This window comes from Tasmannia lanceolata, unplaced genomic scaffold (genome assembly GCF_043159265.1).
Source record: "Tasmannia lanceolata isolate RefF3 unplaced genomic scaffold, GAP_Taslan_0.1 ptg000025l, whole genome shotgun sequence".
NCBI lineage: Eukaryota > Viridiplantae > Streptophyta > Magnoliopsida > Canellales > Winteraceae > Tasmannia > Tasmannia lanceolata.
This window is the reverse complement of record NW_027518702.1, coordinates 8,667,272-8,685,233: the sequence shown is the minus strand read 5'-3', so window position 1 is coordinate 8,685,233 and position 17,962 is coordinate 8,667,272. Positions and strand designations below refer to the sequence as shown.

The window sequence follows — 17,962 nt, the reverse complement described above, 5'->3', positions numbered from 1 at the left end:
TCTCTTTTTAAAAATACCCACATCTTTCAAGACAATTCCCACTCTATCCCAAATGCATTGTGATTTGTGATATCCTTCCCAAATCTGCAACAAAATTTGATATTTTGCTCTTAATTATAGCTAATTAGGAGCCAACATGTGTGAATTTCCAAATTTGCATGAAATAAATTTGATATTTTAATCAATGGGATGATGCCAACGTTCAACCCTAATTCCATAGGTTTGATAAACTCATGATCAAGAGATAAGGTTGTTTTGAGTTGAAATAACCAAATTACATTCCAAATTAAAACCCTGTTACAAGCAATGACCTGCAAATTTCTAAAGCTACACTCTTTTTTGAAGGTCTTTGCTTGTAATCACTGACTCACCGGAGTCAACTCCTAACTTGGCCGAGTTGCTGTCCGAATCGCATTTCTTTCTACCAATTCAATCAGAACTCCTTTAGCTCAGTCTAACAAAGAGTTGGTGTTATTTAATCATTTATACTCTAAAACTCCAAATCACGCGGGGCCTCACTTTTTTGGGTTGGGCGTTATTTAATCATTTATACTTTCCGGAAGCAGATGACTCACGTTCCGTGAACTGACGGGACATGGAGGAATATCCAGAAAGGCATTTCGAGGTGACGGTGCCTCTCTTTTCTTGAGTTGGTCGTACACATGAATTTTTAATATCAAAGAGTAATTGGGTTTAGCACCCTGACCAGCCGTGAGGCAATGGCTCAGATACTACACAGAAGAACCAATTACTCCAAAAGCTTAAGCCGTAAGAGTTTGTGTTATTTAATCATTTACTTTAACACAGTTGAAGCATCGGCCGATACCAAGATGTAGGATCGATAGTGTTCTTTTAGTTACACGAATAATCATCTATGACCTGTAATATTCATACAAAAGCACAATACTAGCATTTTGAGGTGCCTAGAAATCGGATCCTTTAAAAGTTTAAATCATGGGTAGGAAGAGTGTGTTTCTATGGGATGAGAAATCATCAACAAACAATGTTTCTTGACAACCATGACCACCTTCAAACCTGAACTAGATCTTCCCAGAGAACATAAATCGATTCAGGAATTCAACAGGCCGAGAAGATCATAAACTGTACTTATTCAAAGATACCTTGGATTCAGAACATTGAATTATAAGTAGAAACTGAGTTGCAGGAAACTCCTATTCCAAGATGCATTCTCACACCAACTCCCGCCCCAGCTTCTAAGAGTGTAGGAAAGATAACCACAGATCATTGCTTGAGAGTGCCCGTACGCTAGAGAGGCAAACTAGGAACCAGTTGCTTCTTCCCACTTCTGATCCCTTTGAGTCAATCCTTATAGAGAAAATAGGGGCCACGAAATACCATCCTCATGGTGTCTTCTTGGTGGGGTCTTCTTGGTGGATTTCTGTCTATACATCTGAATTCAAGGCTTGCCCTTACTAATAGGGCCCTTGAAAGAACCAATGGTTTGTATCCCTTACTCTGCTCCTCACCCTTAATAATAGCCCCCCCAAAAAAACTAGTGAAGCAACCAGTCTCCCTTTGCTCCTCTCCTTACCAATGTGGAATTGAGAAAGAAAAGCTCCGTGACATGAACAAGGCCCTCTCAGTAAGAGAGGCCAATAAATCCATGTTTCGTAAGGAATTTCATGTATGAAATCTATATTTCCTCGGGGGCTGGCCCGTGAGGTATCGAGGGTCTTCGTTCGCGAAGGGACAACAAAGCCCTAAATGTAAGGGCGCCCTCTTCATGATACTAGTATTATATTAATATTAACCATTATTTTCAATTTAGAAAAGACAATGAAGCTCTTCCAAATATAGAGAAATCTGGAAAGAAATTAGTTTTCAGCATGTACCTAGAAGTGCAAAGGAGACAGCAGAAGGAACGATAAGTGGGGAATCAAATCCTTCCCCATGTTGATTGGAAGTGTTGAAGTGGTGTAATATTGTAAGAGTTTGTCTCTTTTTAGGCTTTTTCTCCTGGTTGTAATGGAGTAATCTCGTATCACCTGAAAATAAATTACACAGCAAAATGCAGAGCCGAAAACCCTCCGAAGAAAACAATTTATCATCTGAAAACCCTCCACATTGTATTGAACTGGCTGCAAACAAGCTGTTCTTTAGTTTTAACAACACCAAATTGCAATCCAAAAGAAAGGAATAATAGATGAAAAAAATGCGAAATTCACAACCACAAAAATGGTCTTGATTTTTATCAACTGAAACTGCAACAAAACAGTGATATTGAAGAGATGCACAACATTCTTTGGGACCCAAGAGACATCATATCCTAAAACTCATTTTTCAAAAGCATATTCCAAAAAAAGAGTAACAGAAAGTACTTCTACATTACAAAACTGAGATGCTAATGCATGAATTACTCGACAAATACTCCCCCTCACAGGTTTTGAATCCTGCAATCAAACAGATGCTACTTGCTTATGTGCAAATGCAACACCCTTCTCAATGCTGGCCTTGAGCTCCGGTTTTAAAGCCTCTAAAGCTTTCGCCTCATACTCCGTCAGCCCTTGAAGATCAGCAGATATCACAGCCTCAACACCTTTCTTCCCAAGCTTAACCCTAGATGCGAAAAATGGAAGTTCAGTCAGCTCTGATTGAACAAATGAGCACTCATAAACATCATCATCTCCATCCAACGCACGAAGAGCTGACTCTAAAAATCTCGCCGCTGCATATGCCATAGACAGTGTAGCGGACCCCGCCCCTGCTTTTGCCTCTACAACCTCTGTCCCCGCATTTTGAATTCTCACAGTCAGTTCTTCCACTTCTTCAGCTGAGAAACTTACAGATGGTTTTGTTTTTGACAACAAGGGTAAAATGGTAATTCCTGCATGCCCCCCTACAACTGGGACATCTACATCTATGAGCTTAAGGTTTTTCCGTTGAGCGACAAATGTGTTTGCCCTAACAACGTCCAGAGTTGTAGCACCGAAAAGCTTCTTAGGGTTATATACACCTTTCTGTTTGAGAACCTCTGCAGCTATTGGGACCGTAGAATTTACTGGGTTGCTTATGATTTGGATAAAGGCATCTGGGCAATTATCTGCAACTGCCTCGACTAGTGTTCTGACTATACCAGCGTTTATGTTGAAGAGGTCATCTCGAGTCATCCCTGGCTTTCGTGGAACTCCGGCAGGAATGACAACAACATCCACTCCTTTCAGACAGTTTCCTAATTCGGAAACCCCGGTGAAATCCAAAACCTGGGACGGGGTATTGCAGTGGCTGAGATCAGCGGCAACTCCTTTCACATTTGCAATATCGTAGAGATGTAAAGCGGAGACTAATGGAGACATTTTGATCAAAAGTGATAGGGGTTGACCAATCCCTCCTGCAGCTCCGAGAACGGCTACTTTGAAAGAGGAAGCCTGAGGTTGGACACAATTATTGGATCTCTGCTTTTGTTTGCTTGCTCTTGGGATAAATGATTCTCGAAGAGCAGTAATGCTTTCCTTGCCAAAGAAGGATGTCTCCGATTCACAAATGAGTGATTGGGAAGCTTTGAGACCACTAAAGGTTCTAAGATAGTTTGGAGAATTGAACCTCACGAGCGTGGGTTTGGATTGCAATCCAGGGAATGCCCTAGAATCATAGGAAGCAACTGAACCAATGGAAAAAGATGCCGCCACTGTTGCTGCCATCTTTCTATTTGAAATGGATCTCTAGAATGCGCTAGCTGGAGGCACCAAAAATTCGGAGTCAGTGAAGATCTATGTCACAAATAAACGGTAAAATTAAAATTATTTAAAAAATATAGAAAAATATTAAATTTAAGAAAAAAATTTAAAATAAAAATATCGGGATAATATTGCGATATTATCGGGAGATTTTATGATAAAAACGAAAATATCGCTATATTTTTAAAATCTCAGGATTAGTTCGGGATTTTGTCGTTTTATCAAAATCTCGCGATAAACACACTATATTTTGAAAATATCGGAGATATTTGTGACATATGTGAAGATAAACCCAGGATGGTCAATCTCTTTGTCTAACAGAAATGTTAAAATATTTATCTTTGGAAACAATCACCCCATGCTAACCTGATATTTGCTAAGTTATTACTAACAGAGTATTTCAACATATGTATACTAGTAGGACTCACATCGAGGGCCGAGGATCAAATAACCAAGAAAAGCAACGGATCCAACATGTGTAATAATTAATAGTAGATCACATAAGACCAAGCCGGTGCCATACATAGATTGATGCTTTTGTATTTAATAGGCCTTATTTTCATATTTTTAACAATATTTATGATATTTATATTTAGCTAAAATTGTTATTAGGTTAACATTAATTTGTTACAATTTTCAACTTTTTTGATATGTTACTTGCATTTTTGTTGATTTAAATACTTTATGTTTTTATTTGATCACCTCAGATAGGATAATCAAGTCCAAAGGATTCCAATAATTTTTATCTTTGTCCCCAACTAGTTTGGGACAAAGGCTTAGTTGAGTTGTAGTTCTAATTCGTGGGAGTTAAGTAGGTTATAGAGAGTATCTAGATGATTTTCTTAGAAAAGAAAAGGCAGTCTCATATTGTTGGTATGAGTGAGACATAAAGAAACAGTTTCTGAGATTGCAGAGTCTAATTAGACAACTCTTATGCAATGAGCATTGAGAGCAATGGCAAAAGAAAAAAGGACTAATACGAGAAATATTTGAGAAACATATTTGAAAACCAGAGGTATAAAATATCATGAAAATCGCCACACTTCATATAATAGACAATTCAGTTAGTAAAGTACAAAATTATTAGCTGTATTTAGACTCATACTCTTGCTTTTTGCAAGTTAGATCATGGTATTTGTAGAACATAAAGATTCTACTAAAGACCTGTAAATCAGTCTGCTACTTAGGGCAAATAACGAAATTTTGATGGTAGGTTTACTAGGAAATTAGATTAGATTATGATCTTTCTATTCTTTATCTCATTACATAATCAGGGCTTATCTTTCTATGTATATTTTTTTAGTGTTCTATTTAAACACTCATTAGACTCATTGTAATTCATCCAAGATTAGTGAAATCCCTAATTTTATCACATAACTTCATTTTCTGTCACCTGAAGTTCCTACCAAAATCCACAAAACTCAGACCAGAATCCAGATTCACGACACAAGAAGTTATTAAAAGAAGAAAAAAAAGTCACAAAAACAAGCTTCTAGTTTTCAGGTTCAGACGAAGGAAAGAGAATTCTAGGGAGTTTGACCAATCAAATTAAAACAAAGAAAAAAAAAAAAAAAACTTTAGTAAATATTACACCAGACACAGAGTTTACTCCTCAAATAGTAGATTCTTAGTAACCTTGTCCTTAGCCAATGAACCAGTAACATAATTCACTTCCTTAGTCAAGAAGGAAAGAAATTTCACCACCCCTAAAAATATGAACAATCAAATTTATAATACACCCGAATTGAAAAGGTTCCCTACATTTGAGTGTTGCCCATTTGATCGTGTTTCCCGAATCCCCTTCCACTATATGATTCACCCCAATCCTACTGATAAATAAACACAGACCAGTAAGCAATGCCCTCATCTCTGCTTCATGAGGTCTCAGCACCCTATTAAAACTTATAAATACATCACTTTATTCAATTTCAGCTACCTAAGATTTCAAGAATCTGAATAGAGATCTCATAACACCGTTCATTTTTGTTGTTCGGAGAGATAATAAAATGTTATTAGAAGAAATACATCATATTACAAGTAGAACAATGATTGTCCCACTAGTCATACATCCCTATGAACACCCACCTTAGCAACAAGTTGGGAACATCGTTAGCCTCTCTATACATGAGAGAAAAAGGCATCTCCCCTTACATAATGCCACAAACCTATCCAATACATGAAATAACAATCATAGGCCCAAAAACCCAAGATATGTATTGCATGAGTTGCCTCCTACCCACGATTTTCCCATTCTCCATCGTTGAAAAATAATAAAAAAGGCCACACTAAGCAAAACTCAGAACACCAGAATTCCACCAAAGTTTACAAAATCCAGAACTTAATTTTGTCTTCAGCTATGAAATAGCTCAACGATCTTAATTCAGACTTCAGAGCATTAGAACTTTACTCCAAAAAAATAAAAGAAAAAAAAATCAAGCTTCTAGCTTCAGTTTCAATCACCTGAATTCCACAAATCTAAATCCAGAATAAAAAAATTGAGGGAATTCCAGAACGAACCCTATAAAACAAGTCGTAGCTTTCAGAACCCTATCAAAATCAACAAATCCAACACTTAATTTCATTTTCAGCTACATGCGTTTCAACCATCTAAATCCAGGCCTCAGAATACAAAATGTTACCCAAAAAAAAAAACAAAGAGTTCATTTTCAGCAAATCAACAATCTTCCAAGATCCACAAAATTAAGAATTTAATTTCATTTTCAGCTAGGTAAGGGTTCAAGCATCCAAATTCAGACCTCAGAACAATGAAATTTTATCAATAAGGGACCAAAATGTCAAGCTTCTAGCTTCAATTTGTCACCAAAAATTAACTGATCTGAGAAATCAGAAATTACAAAAATTAAATAAAACTACGAACGATCTGTAAAACTAACGACACAAAAATTATATAAACACCTACAAATCCAGCATCTAACTTCATCAAAATCTACAAATCAAGCACTTGATTTCAATTTACAGTTCAAGCAACCAAATCCAGCATCTAACTTCATCAAAATCTACAAATCAAGCACTTGATTTCAATTTACAGTTCAAGCAACCAAATCCAGCATCAGAACTACGAAATTTTACCCTAAAATCAATGCTACTAGCTTCAGTTTCATTCACCTGAAATTCAAAAGAAACCCTATAAGGCACAGTTTGGATTGCAAGAAGAAAAGTTTGGAAAGGAAATTTATTTCTAAAATTTCCTAATTTTTTTACATGCGAAAAAGGATTACTTTAACCAATCCTATTTAATTTTTATTTAGAGGGACTTTCAATTTATCATAATGTCCCTCTAAATTAACCATAATAATACTATTTCCATCAAAATTGTGGAAAGAAGAAAAAAATTCTCGAGAAAAAGTTATCCATCAGAAATATTTTGCTTGCAATCCAAACACAATAAAATTCTATCAAATCCACAAAATCTGTGACTTAAATTTCATAAAAACCACAAAATCTGTCACTTAAATTTCATAAAAACTACAAGTCCAGAACTTCATCACATTTTCAATTACACAAGACTACAAGAAACCAAATCCAAACCCTAAGAACAACAAAACCTTACTAAAAAAAAAATCAAACTTTGTAAAGCTCCCGTTCCAGACACCTCAAATTAGCAGATCCGAATCCAGATCTCCTATTCTCAGCACCAGAGAAAGAAAAACGAAGAATTAGGGCAAGAAATCTGAGGAATCATAAAAACTACAAATCGGACACTTAAATTTCATAAAAAACTACAGATCAAGCACTTCATCACATAACATTTTCAGTTACACAAGACATCAAGCAACCGAATTCAAACCCTAAGAAGAACAAAATCTTACAAAAGAATCAAAGATCCCGTTCCAGTCAGCTGAAATTCACAGATCCTAATTCAGATCTGATAACACGAGCTCCTATTTTTAGTTTGAGAGAGAGAGAAACTAAAGAATTAGGGCAAGAAATCTGAAAAATAACGTGGCTTACAGAGGAACGAAGAATTAGGAGAAGAAATCTGAGGAATAAAATGGGTTCGAGAAGAATCGCCTTTTTAAATATCCTTTGTCTCTCGTCTATTCCCTCTCCATGACGGATTAGTCGAAGTTCAGATGAACCACACAAAACCCTAGCTTTAAATAGCCCGCCTTACAGCCACGTGGAACAGAGCAATGGTAAATTCGCACCCACTGTAGGATAATTCGCTCCCCTTTAAGGAGTTAAAAAAGCGTTAAAGTCTGCCACATAGTACCTCCTTTACAGTTGCATGTATTGTAGGCCATAAAATCAAAGCGGGCCCCACATATTTGAGCACGATGATAAATTCGCACCCCAGATAGCGTGAAAAGACGTTAAAGTCTGCGGTCTGCCACCTCAATTCATGTTCATGGGGTGCGAATTATCCTATAGGGGGTTCGAATATACCATCACCCTTTAATCATTCAATTTTTGGGCCGTGTTGGTGAACTTGCGTTGTTCATTTCAGCGTAGCAACAAAACACAGTGGGGGCCACATATTTGTGTGGTCTAAACAATTCATTTGTTGGGCCCGATCACACGGCAACTCAAATGGATGTGGGACCCAAAAATTGATTGTTAGGATTGATCTTGACAGTGACTACTGGCCTAATCGGGCACACAAAATGATCGAATCAATTCAATTTTGGGTCCCACTAATAACGCCTTTCTCTAACAGCTTAGGCTTTTGGAGTAACTGGTTGTTTCACAGAAATTGCCGGAATGTACCAAATTTCCATCGAATTTTTGGCAATTTCAGCCAAAATTTCGATAAAATACTTTTTTTAAATAGAATTTCAGCCAAGATTTACGCCCAAAAAACTGTCATTTTTATGGGCTTTCTACCGAATTTTTGCCGAAATTTCAGTTTCAGCCAGGACCGAAATTTATACCGAAATCGAAATGTGAAACCATGTTCTTAATAGAAGTAGGTGACACTTGCACGGAGTTGATGTGAATATCATACGGTTGTTGAATGTTTTATTTTCTTGGACATTTTATGATATATTTTCCCAAAGCATCAAATCTACATTGCAGTCATTCCTAATGTTTACTATAGAAGACTTCCTTGCTTTATTTAACTTATTTAAATTTAAGGACTTTTGCTGATTAATCCCTACATGGTAAAATAATTGCTTATTAGTCCCTAAGAAAAGCATATTTGCTTAACGGTCCTACTTTCAGAAAATATTTGCTAAAAGGTCCCTAAAACTCATGAACTTCAATTTTCTCCGTTAAAACTTTTAAAATGGCAAATTTACCCCCAAGCCCATTTAATCATTTTTAGCGTTATTGGATTTCCCTTCCAATTTTTTAGGAAAAAAACTAAGAAATAAGCAAAAATATTATCTCTTCCAATATTCTTGTCAAAAAATCTCCAACAACAAAATCGTTTTAGGAATTAAAAAATAATTGAAAATCCCTCTAAAATAAATTAAACAGGGTCGGTTTGAGTTCTCTTTTCTTCATAGATAAATAAAGAAAGAAATTTTATGAATATTTTTCGTTTCTATTTTTCCTAAGAAATTCCTATCTTGGTTGGATTGCAAGAAAATATCTCTCATGGAAAATTATTTCTATGGAAATTTTTTTCATTGAGGAATTATGTCTGATTAATTTAGAGGGATAACATCATAAACCAAAGGCCCCTAACTGAAAATTTGAATAGGGTTGGTTTACCTTATCTTTTTTTTGTGTAAGAAATAAGAAATTTTAGATTTTTTTTCCTGTCTGAACTTTTCCAATAAAATTCCTACAATCCAACGGGGCCTAAGTAGAAGGCATTTTGTAAGAGAAGCACTAATCCATCTTGCTAGGAAAGAGCTGCAGTTTCAAAAAATTTCTTACAAACCAATTTAAAAATAGGAAAACACTTCTAAAATGTGATGCCGTATTCAAAATAAAGGTGTAAATATGACGAATCGATTTGGATGTTTTTTGCATTTCTCAAGGTACATGCCTCTCTTTTTTTGGTGTATGCACACATGTAACAATAGATGATCCCATCTTTTTCTTCAGCACGGGATTCCGTTTTCCTTGGTGAAAAAACCGTCTTTTTTTTTTAATTCTGATGAAAAAACCCACTTTATTTCAGACTTGAAGTTCTCACACAAGTGGTGCAAATTCCTTGAAAAGTAAATATTGGAAGAGATAATTTGCTTATTTCCTAGTTTTTTTCCTAAAAAAAATTGGAAGGGAAATCCAAAAAACGATAAAAATGATTAAATGGGTTTGGGGTAAATTTGTCATTTTAAAATTTTTAACAGAGAAAATTCAAGTTCGTGAGTTTTAGGGACCTTTTAGCAAATATTTTCTAAAAGTATCACTGTTAAGCAAATATGCTTCTCTTAGGGACTAATAAAAAATTATTTTGCCATGTAGGGACTAATCAGCAAAAATCCCTTAAATATAATTCTTTCACTCACCACTTAATTTGATTCCTTCATCCATCTCTTCCAGCAACCATAGTTTTAAATTTGGGCCTAAACTTGTTCTTTGGGTGGAAATCTTTCGATTTCTGTGTGGAACGAAATCAAAAGTACATGGAATAGGACATTTACATCATTTGGGCCAAATTTTCCCGAAATTTTGGTTGAAATTTGGTTTTGTCGCCTTTTTGGAAGATTTACTCCTAAATTTTAGGGATTTACTATGAATTTTCTGGATTCCACCAAAATTTTTAGGATTTCCATGACTTCCACAAAATATTAGGATTTTTACTGAAAAATTGGGGTTTTTTCACTAATTTTTACCTGATTCCGGCTGAAATTTCCACCGAAACAAAAAAAGAGGTTGGCTGATGGCGAGGCTGCCAGCAATGGGCTGCGGCTGAAAAATCACCTATCAACTCAACTCAGTGAGTGGCAATCCGAGTCTAGTTCCGCATTTCAATCAACAAGAATACTCTATAACACCATTGCATTGCATTAAAAACAAACCAACTTAGAAATTGTCAACCTTCAATAAGGATCTTATTATAGTAAAATATAAGCCCAGTAATATAGATTATTCATTGAAGCAACAGCAGCCATTTTTGCACGGTTTCCCCCAGCAGTTATCTTTTACACAAACCCCACCCGAGTAGACCATTCGATTGCACTCTTCCATGCAATTGAAATCCGGTTGGCAATCACGAATGCATTCGAACGGATCCTTCCCTGTCACTTTTTTCACTGCATGCACAATCAAAAGAAAGAAAAGGATGTTTACACACTTCAGATATAGCACAAAATGAAAAGTTAAGGCTATGGATCCGAAGGAAATTGGATCTAGCCGTGTCTATTGAGTGTCCCTGGTCTGAATAGAGGGTCCTAGTGTATGAAAATACCCTTCATATTTTCATTTATTTATGTCTATTCGTGAGGGTATTTTCGTTACACGAAGAAACCTACTCAAAACCACAAACATTTCTTTTTGCCCCATTTATTTTCAATAACTATTCGCCTCTCCCTCTTGGGAATTCCTTCCATCTTCCTTGTACAATGTAAGAACTAGGATACTCTGGATGGTTCGATTTGAAATGGATTGTGACCCAGACTTTAATCAAAGAAAGGCGAACTGCTGAGCATAGTAGCCCATCTTATTTGAACGGTGAAATGCTAGCATAGTAACCGTAAAGTAAACTTTAATCAAAGAAAGGCGAACTGCTGAGCATAGTAGCCAAGAAATAAACTAAATCAAAGAATAGTGAACTGCTGAGCATAGTAACCTGTGGGGTCCACATGAATAGTAACATGTGGGGTCCATATGAATAGTGCATGTTGGGCCTCATGATCTTAAAAATTTAATAGAAAGAACACTGAACACAGGGAACATTATTTTGGACATAGATGGACATTACCTGGACAGAAAGGACACTGCCTTAAAACATGAATTTGATAAAATTAGAATATATTTACAGGTTATCCACTCCAAGGTGTAAGCTCAAACAAACCTGTGACCGGAAAAGTATATGTAAGGGTTTTCTTCCATTGATTCTCTTTTGCTATATGTAAGGGTTTTCTTCCATTGATTCTCTTTTGCTATATGTAAGGGTTTTCTTCCATTGATTCTCTTTTGCTATATGTAAGGATTTTCTTCCATTGATTCTCTTTTGATATACTGGATGTGAATATTTCATATTCTTCGATTCTCTTTATACGCAATTGCTATAAGAGTTTCTATCCTTCTAAGATCCACAACTGATGAGAATCCAAGGGGGATCCTTTCTTTCAAACCCCATTCCTTTCAGATAAATGACTTTACTGATAAAGCTATAATTCTATTTTGTATCCTTGAAACTTGTTTCCGTGAGATATGTTTATGTTTAGGGTTTATCTTGTGATACCCTAATTCTGAATATGGACTGAGTTATGATATGACGACGGGTGGACGCGTTATAGTCCTCCATGTGCACGTGGGTAAAGACGACTCTAGAGAGTGTAAATCTAGAGGATTATGAGCCGAGGTATGGCTATGAATGGGCCGAGATATGGCTATGAATGAAAGCATCTATGCTTAATGAAGTCTATATATATAATTCTTGATATCAAGTTCTGTAAGTTTTCTCTATACGTTTGGAAAGTATGTTGTGCTTATTCTTTCTTTCCATGTTTATAATGTGAGATGTCCTATCTGCAAAATATCATGTTCTTATGAGCTTGACAATTCTACATCACTTGTTGTTTATACCCTACTGGGCTATTTGAGCTCACCCCTTTTTTCTTGTTTTATTGTTCCAACTCCCAGGTGAAGTATAGATGAGAGATGATGAATGCTAGAGTTGAATGCAGAACTGTTCTAAAGGACAAATATGTTTTAAACTATGTCTTGAATTAAGATGTAATAAGTTAGACCTAATTTCTGTAAACCCTCTAAACGTAGTTGTTGTATTTGAGATCTTGGGAATAATAAAAGTTTTTGAGAAAGATGATGTAATATTCTTCTACGCACCGAGTTGGTATTTCCAAAAATCCGGGGCGTTACATTTGTTTCTTATTTAAGATTAGTGTTTGTGATTGATAGAAACCCTAAATCCATTAATTAGCAATACCTTATGATAATGTAGGAAATGAGATTTGTGGGTTTATCTTTGTGGACTTGGTTCTGAATGATTATTTTATCTTGGTTTTTTATTGTTTTATTGTATTTTGATGGGATTCCGGGGTTTTCTCAGAAACCGAAAGTAGGTTTCTACACTGTTGTTACAAAGCTGAACACAAGGAGATTTCTGGTTGTTTGCGACTCTCTCATGTGGCTTTTTACCCAATTTCAGTTCTGACTGCATGTTAGGGTAAGAAACTTAATTCTTGTTTTTCACTTCCTATAAAATTTCATTGGGTATGGAGAGATAATTTGTATATTTGTTTAATCTAAGATGCAATTCTTGTTCTTGGTATGGATTCCCAACTATAGTCATTAGTAGATATCATGAGTTCATGACAACACTAGTTTTATATTTTTTATTTGTTATCTATATGTTGTTTATGGGAAATTTATTAGTTGTTTTGCTTTATAAATATCTAAATCTCTGCAGTTTCAACACCAACGCTTAAGTAGACTCATTTAAAGATACCATTATTACAAGAGGGTTTCACTTACATCTCTCCAAACACTCACCTCTCCAAACATCTCATACATTTTCATTTTCTTCCTTTCTTTCTTTTTTAATTTTCTGTATGGAATGGACCCTATTCATTGGAATCTGTGAGAATTTATATGATGGGTGGCCGTGAAAACACGTGAAGTCTAAAAAAAGTAGGTACGGCCCTCTTTTTTTGATGATCCAAACCGTTCATCTGTCTGGACACAACGTAAATAGGTTGTGCCCCAAAAATCATTTCCATAGGATGATCCTAACCCTCCGTTCTGAACTGATTTGAATATGGAGATTTCCAAAAATCATATATTGAATCTTCTACAGATCGGAGGGTTAGGATCATCCTATGGAAACGATTTTAGGGGCACAACCTATTTACGTTGTGCCCAAATAGATGAACGGTTCGGATCATCAAAAAATGTGGGCCGTACCTACTTTTTAGACTTCACGTGTTTTCACAGCCACCCATCATATAAATTCTTGGAATCTGTAATGGCTACAGAATTTTATATGCAATCAAGTATGTATTATCTTCCTATAGTAAACTTGTCATTTTTTTCTTGAACAGTGGCAAAAAATGATTTCATTAAAAATGCAACAGAGAAATGGATACTCACAGAACTGAGATGGTCATGCAAGTGAGAGATACGAAATGAGTTAACAAAGAGTAAAACAATTCATTCCCATGTGAACTCAGTTAGTACATAGGATTCTTATAAGTGAAATGGTATTTGTACTCCCTTGTTTTGATAATTTAACTCACTACTTTAATAGCTACTCTTTTTATTTGCTGTTGAAAGAATCAAGGGACTTGTAACAGCCTTCAAAAGCTAATTTGTCATTTTTGAACTAAGAGATTGTGGGTATATGTTCCCTTATGAATCCAATTTAGTTGTAATAATGATGATCATCAAATAGTTCTTAATTTGTTATCTCTTGCAATACCTATGCTTATGTTCTCTCTGCTTTCCTCTCTTTATTTCTTCACCAAGTATGAACACATTATGTAAAAGGCTCATAGGAATGCATTGCAACAGATGACTTCCTTAAAACCTTCTTGATTTACATCCAAGTGTGGTATGTTGTAGTGTTCAACAATTGTTTCCTCTATGAAGATAATAGTCTCATATGCATAATAGAGGTGTATCACCAATTGCCTTTTTTACTACAAGTACGTGCTAGTCCCCAAGCCCAGTTGAATACCGATAGTGGTCAGCAATGCTTGACATCTTTACACTTTTCACTTGCCGAGTCCGTTGAAGTCACTTCCCCAGGACTATAAAGTCTAACGGCATTTCTTATTGGTTCCACAATAAGGCATCCAGCAATCTTCTGACTGGAAATGAACAGATACACCTTTCAGAGCTTATGATGCCATCCATCACTTCAGACAAGTTCCCACTCCATGATCTTCAAAACCTCTTCAACCTTGGCTCTTTTTGGATACATGTACTTACCTTGTAGATTAGTGGTATACATAGTCACTAGGGAGGATACAAATACTTGATTTACCTAGAATATACCTTGTGGAAAAGTGATAAGTAGTGATTGGTTGCCAACCTAGTAGAGCAGTGGGAGGGAGTGTAATTACCATTATAGAAAGAGAAGACAGAGAAAAGAGAGAGAGAAAGAGAGAAAGCCAAATTTGGCTTGGAAAGTAAAGGGAGGGGACATTGATGCCATGTCACTAGACATGCAATTATTATCTCTAAAATTTGTCTCATAGTTTCTAGGGATTTTGATGCTACATTGGCAACCAAGTACCATAAAGTTGAAGAAAAACTCATTTTTTTGCTTGGCAAATCCTTGAGGATACCGGGCATGTGGCATCCAAACAAAGCCTTATTTCTATGGGAAAGTGGGTCGCCATCTAAAACCAAAGTGATGTGATCCCCGTCACTCCAAGGAACACAGACGACCCTCGCAATGCGCCAACCCTTGAATTGGATCCCTTGATAGTAATTCTTATTGAATTCCTTGTGAACCTTTTTATTGTTTTCATCTCCACGAGCATACTTTAAAGTTTAAACCACATACCGAGCTGCTGTGGAGAAGGAAATTAGATTTCCCCAACACCAAATGATATTGAGCGTAACTTCTCTTCGGTGGATGGTGAATTTGAAGGACAATTTGCTAAATGACCATTTGAATGTGATGCTTCTGTAGCCATTGACCTTCATGCCACTTGCTGGAATTTTCGGCGTCTGATTGGTGAGCATTATATCTTGGCTACCTATTACTTCGTGGTTTTTATGGCACGACTGAAAGTGGCAGTTAGATGAATATAAGGTCACTCTAAGGGTTTAGTCATGAGTTGTATATTCACCACCTACTCCCAATTAAACATAAATTGATAACGATTTCTCCAAGCAGCAATTAAACATACTTTTAATGGATATGCTAGCGTCCATCGCAGAAGGCATTTCTTGGGCAGCTGTTGCATGTGAGAGCAGCCACAAAACCTGTAGTTTGCTATACTTCTATTCTTACATGTTTTAAAATGTCTTAGGAGTGCATATGTGGTTATAGAGGAATTCTTCAGTAGGGCACAACATTTTTACTTGTAATATTATAATAGGGGCAGTATTCTCTCTTTCTAATTTCCTAATTAGCTGCAAAAAGGTTGTTACATTTCCCAAAAATAAATATCAACAGCTGCTTTGGCCAACGGTATACAAATAACCATGAAGTTTATTGAATATTAAATATATATATATATATATATATGAGGTTATTAGTTTATAAAATATTACTCATTCGAGTTATCAATGAGTAAAACATGTAGACTTCTTTTATATAATGCAACATGCTAAAGTTCAGTTGGGAATACTCAAAATCTGTGATGCTGGAACAAGGAACTCTTGAATCCAAGACAATGACATGAACTGCTCAACATCTCTAAGCATCAAAATTCCATCTGATAATTTGCTAGTCATCTGTCGACTTCTTATTCTTCAATTATAAAAAAAAGACTTTTTCTGCAACTCCTATTTTCACTCAAAACGAATCACATAATAGAGGCTTAGTATCTCAACAGATCATGTACCGACCATTGTGCTTTTTTATGCCCTGGCCTGGATTCAATTCTTCTTCAGCCCAATGTCATTTGAATTCAATTTCCAAGATAGCTTAATGAGAAGATTAGACAAATGAAATTTAAATCCTGATTCAATATTGTTGGTCCTTAAGTGTACAATTATTTTTAAATGGCAATCTAAATTCTGAAAATGGATTTACTATATATGCACATGTTCATTTATCATTAATTTATATATGGCTTGTGTTTCTAGGTTAAATTGTTAAATCACAAATGATAATGAGGATCGAGGAGATGATAAAGAGGAGATGATGAAGACGATGAAGAGGAGATGATCGAGGATGTCGAACAACGTAGTATTTTGTTTTGATATGGGTGTGACCAATGTAGTATTTTGTTAATGAAACAATTTCAAGATATTTGTCATGGATGGATTGTGATTTTATAGATATTCTAAAGACAACAATTTTTTATATTTATATATGTTGTTGTGGAAATGGATGTTATAATTGTAAAATTTTTGATAGTAATTATAAATTGTTTATGGAAAGTACAGGTACATTAGGTCACAGGAATTGGTTATTTATAATGGATTAAATTTTTTTTGAGAAGGCTATCCCTACAAATTCTAGTTTGAAATTCCGTAGGAAAAAACACCTTTACAGAGGGATCACTTTGATTTGTCCGTAGGGAAAAGTGCCTTTTACCTACTGATTTTTTGAAAATCTATAGGAAAAAGCATTTTCTCCCTATGGATTATTTGGGAATTCCGTACGGAAAAACACCTTTTGCCTACTTACTTTTCAAAATTAGTAGGGAAAGACACATTTTGCCAACTTATTTTCTGAAAGTTAGTAAGGAAAAGGACCCTTTTCCCTACGGATTTTTCAAATTTGTTAGGGAAAATTACCTTCTACCTATTGATTGTTTGAAATTCAGTAGGAAAAGGCCCCTTTTCCCTACGGTTTTTCAAAATTACGTAGGGAAAATCACCTCTTACCTACTGATTTATTGAAATTATATATGAAAAAACACCTTTTACCTATGGTTTTTTAGACATTTCGTAGGGGGAAGCACTGTTTTCCCTACGGATTAATTTATATTCCGTGGGCAAAAGCACCATTTACCTACTGATTTTTCAAAATGCTATGGGGAAAAATATGTTTTATCTACGGATTTTCAGGAATTTCAGTAGGGAAAGTGACATCTTTAGCTTTAGACTTGTTAACTTCAATAGGGAAAGTTCAATACTGCCCCTACGGAATATTCCGCAGGTAAAGGTTGCATATCCCTACGGAACTTCAAATCCGTAGGGAAAAGGCTTTCCCTACCCCCACCTAGCCTACGGAAGTTGAGCACGCTAAAATCCGTAGGGAAAAGTCTTTACCTACGGATTTTGGTACTTTTCCCTATGGATTTGTCCGTAGGGAAAACCTAGTTTTGGTGTAGTGTTTGGTGAGGGCAAACACGTAAAAACCCACAACCCAAAAACTCCTTTCAAAATGGCGTTTTGCAAACGGACCTCCCCCCCTCCGTTTGCAAAACACCGTTTTGAGGGTTCAAAATGGTGTTTCAAACGGCATTCAAACGGTGGTTGCGCACCCAAACACTCCCAAACGGCCGTTTCGCCCCAAAACGGTGATTCAAACGCCA

The 17,962-nt window shown here is 35.9% G+C and overlaps 1 pseudogene across 5 annotated transcripts; it reads right to left on the bottom strand.

The window, feature by feature from the left end:
* Positions 1–2,181: 2,181 nt before the first annotated feature.
* LOC143857551 (malate dehydrogenase, chloroplastic pseudogene) lies at positions 2,182–7,877 on the bottom strand (annotated as a pseudogene). Of its 5 annotated transcripts, none has more exons than XR_013238722.1 (3): positions 7,668–7,781; positions 7,526–7,581; positions 2,182–3,728 (listed from the first exon to the last, which is right to left on the bottom strand). The product of XR_013238722.1 is annotated as a malate dehydrogenase, chloroplastic pseudogene, transcript variant X3 (transcript). The 5 variants fall into 5 exon arrangements; XR_013238723.1 differs by having other exon boundaries at positions 2,182–3,694; XR_013238721.1 differs by lacking the exon at positions 7,526–7,581 and having other exon boundaries at positions 2,182–3,694; positions 7,668–7,823.
* Positions 7,878–17,962: the final 10,085 nt, after the last annotated feature.